Raw genomic sequence first — 5,547 nt, 5'->3', positions numbered from 1 at the left:
CGCTGAAATCTCCATCACCTTACCGCATTAAGAAGTGGGACCCGGCGCGATCAGGTAAGTATAGGGGGCTCTAGCGGGGGGTCGGGAGCCTGTCACCCTGGCACGGGGGGGTGACAGGTTCCCTTTAAAGTGGACTTGTGGCCACAAAAAAGAAAAAAAGAAAAATGTTGTTCCTATCATTGAATAGCTTAGTATGCCCTGGTTACAGTTCCTGATATGCCCTTCCAAATATGTCAGTTTAGAGTTTGACAATTTTAATGATGGGAGTGAATATCAGTGGATGGGGGTGATTATACAGTCCGAGGGTGTGAAGGTTTTATAGTGAGGGGTATGTATGTGTACTAGACACCTCTCACACTAACCTGATATTCACCACTATTATTTAAGTGCATCTGTCATTTCTATAAACGTTTGTAACATGTTGTAGAGACATAAGCAAATATAAAAAGCCCAACAGCAGCTATTGTGTAAGGTCCTAATGGCAGATAGTTGGGTAATGCATGCTGGGATACCAACAATCCCAATAGAAGGCTTGCATACAGGTAACCCGAAGAGTCCAACAGTATCCAGATAGGTAAAAAAAATCTTTTTACATAGCTACTTTTTAACCCAATGGGGTGTTTGTTAAGTTTGACAAAGACCCTATAGGGTCAAGATATCATAAATGTCCATCAAACCTTTGAAGATTTCATGGATACAGCTTATGTATTCCAGGCAGCCCTAGGGCTGCATCTATCTTCTACAGCAATTAGGATGCAGAGTGTTCAGGATTTCATGAACTCGAACCTACTCTACTGTTTCGCTAATATCTACTATCTGAAGATTATTGGACTTTACTTGCATTTACAGAGAACGAGTACTATCCTGCCCATGCAGTTCCTCATATAAAGGGCAACATAGAAGGATTAAATGGGTTTTCAAGCGAAAATCTTTTTCTTTGTAGATTTGTAATTTACTTCTATTTAAAAATCTCAAGTCTTCCCATACTTATCAGCTGCTGTATGTCCTGCAGGAAATGTTGTTTTCTCTTCAGTCTGACATCGTGCTCTCTGCTGGCATCTCTGTCTGAGACAGGAACTGTCCAGAGCAGTATCAAATCCTCAGAAAATCCTCAGAAAGGGTAGGTTCACACTGAGGAATTCTTGCAAATTTTCAGGCGGATTCCGCTGCAAAATGCGCTCGGAATTCACACGGAATTCTGCCCATAAAGAATGAACATTGTAAATGTACATTGGCTTTAATGGGCTTTCTGGTTACTTGTTCAAACAGCGGAATTTCCGCGCTGGAAATTCCGCCGCGGATCCGCTTTCCACCTGAAGAATTGACATGTACATTCTTTGGGCGGTTTCCTCTGGAGGAATCCTATAGAAATCAATGGGGCTTTAATTCTGCTTGAATTCCGCTAAAATTTTGCTCCTATTCTGCCAGAGCTGAATAGGCAAGGAATTTCTAGCAGAAAACTTTCTGCTTCAATTCCTCGAGAATTCCTCAGTGTGAACCCACCCAAAACCTCTCCTGCTCTGGAAAGTTCCTGTCTTGAAAAGAGGTGGCAGCAGAGAGCACTGTGTCAGACTGAAGAGAAAACATTTACTGCAGGACGTACAGCAGCTGATAGGTATGGGAAGAATTGAGATTTTTAAATAGAATTAAATTACAAATTTTTATAAGTTTCTAAAATCAGTTGATTTAAAGAATAAGATTTTCACCGGACAACCCCTTTAAATGGGTGAAAATCTATAAGTGTAAGTAGTATTAAAGTTTTTTTTATTTTATTTATTTACTTACTTTTAGGAGGCGCAGCTTTAGAGAAGTTAAAAAAAAAAAACAACAACAACACATCCACTAAGTCTCAGGTGACCCCTTTAAATCTAGCTCCTCTTCTGTAGTATACTGTTTCCCCGACACAATACAGGAAAGTGGAAGAACAAGGGAATGGATCATCAGAAAGCAGAGAAGTAATTACAGCACCTGTGTTACTTGCATCGCTGGTTCTTAAAGGGACAGCCCATCTCCTCTCAGCATGCCGCTCTATGCTGCATAACTAAATCCAAGCTGTCAGGGATGGAGCAGACAGAGCTGCCGTACCAGCGCCTGAGGGCAGAGCTACAGGGCTGCATGCCAGTTACTTTGTGTCACGGTTCTCTGCAAGAATGGCTTTAAGGCTTTATGTCTTACTATGCTTTATTGTTGTTGTTTTTTTAATTTTTACAATTTCTTAATATTCATTTGAAGAGTCCCCAGCTATGTCTGAGCCTGTCTGGAAGAATAGTATGGATTTATGCAGGGACATGAACAGGTTAACTGCATTGATTTGCTGGCGCTTTATAGCAGATTGTATTTCTTTACTATTGTTGGAAAGGTCTATTGATGTCGCTGCTACAACCAGCTAATTCCAAACACAGACAGGTGTTCCTCTGATATTATAGTCTGGACGTGATGATAGTATAAGGAAGTAGTCGAAAATTACTATCATGTTGTTATTGTATAGCATGTATGGAACATACACATGGAATAGCTGTCAGCAGAATGTTTATATACACATTAATATGCACACTCAGTTTAGCTGAGCATGCATGTATTGTGTATAGGGAGAAACCTGCTGCCAGCTGCAACGTATGTCCCCAAGAACAAAATGATTGGTTAGATGAAATCCAATATGCCTGATCCTTCTCTCCTCTGACATTCTTTAACTGGCCTGGAGTCGGGAGGAAGGCCACAATACACATAAGGCGGCTGATCCCAATGAAATTGGCATATCTAATGTTTTACTGTCCAACTCATGAGCATGATTCAATGTGTGTCTCCATTTCTTTAAAACAATATATCAATATTGATGGTTTTTCCCAACGACGGGACATGAAAACCCCCTTTAAACCTATTTAATTACACTTCAACTCTATACTATTAATAAACATCTATACATTTAATGAAAATGAATAGAGCCCAAACTTTGAAACTATCTCTCTATGTTAAGACGTCATTCCTTTTGCCAGCAGGGTGATACAGGTCCTGTGCAGTCAGTGCTGGTATTTGCAGTAATGGTGGTTATATAAAGGCTCCCCCTAGTGGCATGTGGGCACATTACCCTAAACTTAAACATTCCAGAAGACTGGAATACAGTAGAGCATTTAGTATCCAAAAAATAATTTATCATCGTTACATAACACAAAGTATAGAATTAATACTTTAGATGGCTTCTTACCAATCTCTGGCTCAAAACTGTTGTAAAAGTATCACTCCCAGCATGTCCTGACAATTGGGAGTTGTAGTTATGCAACAGCTGGAGAGTCCCAGGTTGGGGAATAGTGATATATATGCACAAGCACAACATCTATGGCCGAAGTTTTTTTTTTTTTTTTTTTTTTTATAGTTCATCTTGAAGTGCAATGTAAGTAGTTTCACATTAAGCACTGCTGCCCCCTAGAGACCAGAATGTAACTGCACTTGCTCTATAGCATACAAAATCCTCTCTCTAAAGTGCTGAAAGTTAATAAAATGCGCACAATTCCCATGGATCACCTATGCTGTGTATAACATTTTATATCACTACAATACCTAATGGTGACCACCTAATGTTAACACGTCTGGATATAAAAATTTGCAAGGAAGTAAATGACTAATGTATGATACTCTTGGAAGATTGATTATCTACCTATTACATGTGAACTATGAACTATAGCAAATAAAAGTTTTACACAAACACAGCACAAAGAAGTTTTTTTTAAAAATCTACAGAGCTCCACTATCTGTGCCACTCAAAGCAACACTCAGGTGCCCATTCCCGAGATTATTGGGGGGGTCCTTGATGATCCAATCTACATTTGATCTACATTTACTCTTGTCCAACGGATAAAGGATAACTAATTAAACTTGGAATAATTAAAATATTTATGTAATAAAAAAATTGCAGTTGTGGATTTTGTCCTAGATCTTTAATAGAGATGAGCGAACCTGGAGCATGCTCGAGTCCATCCAAACCCGATCGTTCGGCATTTGATTAGCGGTGGCTGCTGAAGTTGGATAAAGCCCTAAGGCTATGTAGAAAACATGGATATAGTCATTGGCTGTATCCATGTTTTCCAGACAACCTTAGAGATTTATCCAAGTTCAGCAGCCCCAGCTAATCAAATACCGAACGGTCGGGTTCGGATTGACTCGAACCCGAACCCTGTTCGCTCATCTCTAATCTTTAACATTAAGGCTGCAACATTGCAGGATTCTGATTTCCCGATTTAACTCACTTAGGAAAATCTTTGGTCAAACAATAGTTGGTCCACAAAAAGAAGGGATGGTCTGCAAATTTAAAATCAGCACAACAGGGAAATTTCCTCTGTGATTTTTGTGTGGCTTAAAGTGTTACTGTTATTTGTAGCCATCAGACATGTCAAAAAATAACTGATCGCATCGGGTCTCACTCCTGAGAAACCATTGTGATCCCGAAATACAACCATCTGGAGCCAGCCAAACATCCAGGTCTTTTGAGTAGAGTGTAAGTAAGCGGGAAAGTGGATTTAATTGACACATGGGAAGAAAGGTACCTTGTGGCTATATATATATATATATATATATATATATATATATATATATATATATATATCTTGGGGTTGCAGCAGGTCTCAGGGGTGAGACTTGGGGCGATCAGTAACTGTTGTCATGTCTGATGACAAAACGTCAAAAGTTATTCCAAATGACAGTTTCACTTTAAGGCCACTGTCTATTCATAATGTTGGCCACAAATAAGGTTCATAATCATTTGCAGCCATCATTACCAATACCCATCCATCATTTAGTGCCAAAATAATGGCAATCTTTCTGGAGGTCCATCCTTTTAGCACCAAAATATGACTTTCCTGAAAGAGGGCCATAATTTTTATCTAGTGGGATCATAGGGATAATCTGCATTAAAAAATGATTTTTTTCAAAATACATAGAAAATAAAGGTAATCTATTCTGCTGCCATTGAAGTCAATAGGGCCTTTGCCTGTACATGCACATATACTTTGGCACTACTATTGACATACAGTAGTTATGCAAGAGAGGGCACATTCATGGCAAGAACCCACCCTGGGCCAATGTATTCCTATGTCATTATATTGACCATTTATAGTATGATTGCATAGGCACTTCTATAGGGAGCAAAGAAACCCTATAGCTTTAGTATCTGTCCATGTATATATGAACTGTCTATCTATATATCAATGCAATTAACATAAGAACATTTGTTGCTCCATCTCATTAGCCTATCCCATGTGACTTCTGACCACCAAGTATATAAGCCACATATAGAGGAACACTATGGACTCATCATATGCTGCACCCATGGTATGTGAATAATCCTTAATTCTCAGAAATATTCCAGTATGAAGTAACCAGACACTAAAGTTGCCCAGAAGGCAGAAAGTAATATATGGAAAAACCTACAGTGCTCCCCCACCCTCCGTAAGGTCGGACTCCTCCTGAGACTGTTTACTGTTTGCAAGGAAACAAAAACAAATGCTAAGGAGGTGAATCACTGCGGGAGGAGAAGAATGGAGGTCTACAAAGAGT

This window comes from Dendropsophus ebraccatus, chromosome 7 (genome assembly GCF_027789765.1).
Source record: "Dendropsophus ebraccatus isolate aDenEbr1 chromosome 7, aDenEbr1.pat, whole genome shotgun sequence".
NCBI classification, from domain to species: Eukaryota; Metazoa; Chordata; class Amphibia; order Anura; family Hylidae; genus Dendropsophus; species Dendropsophus ebraccatus.
This window is presented reverse-complemented; position numbering follows the sequence as displayed.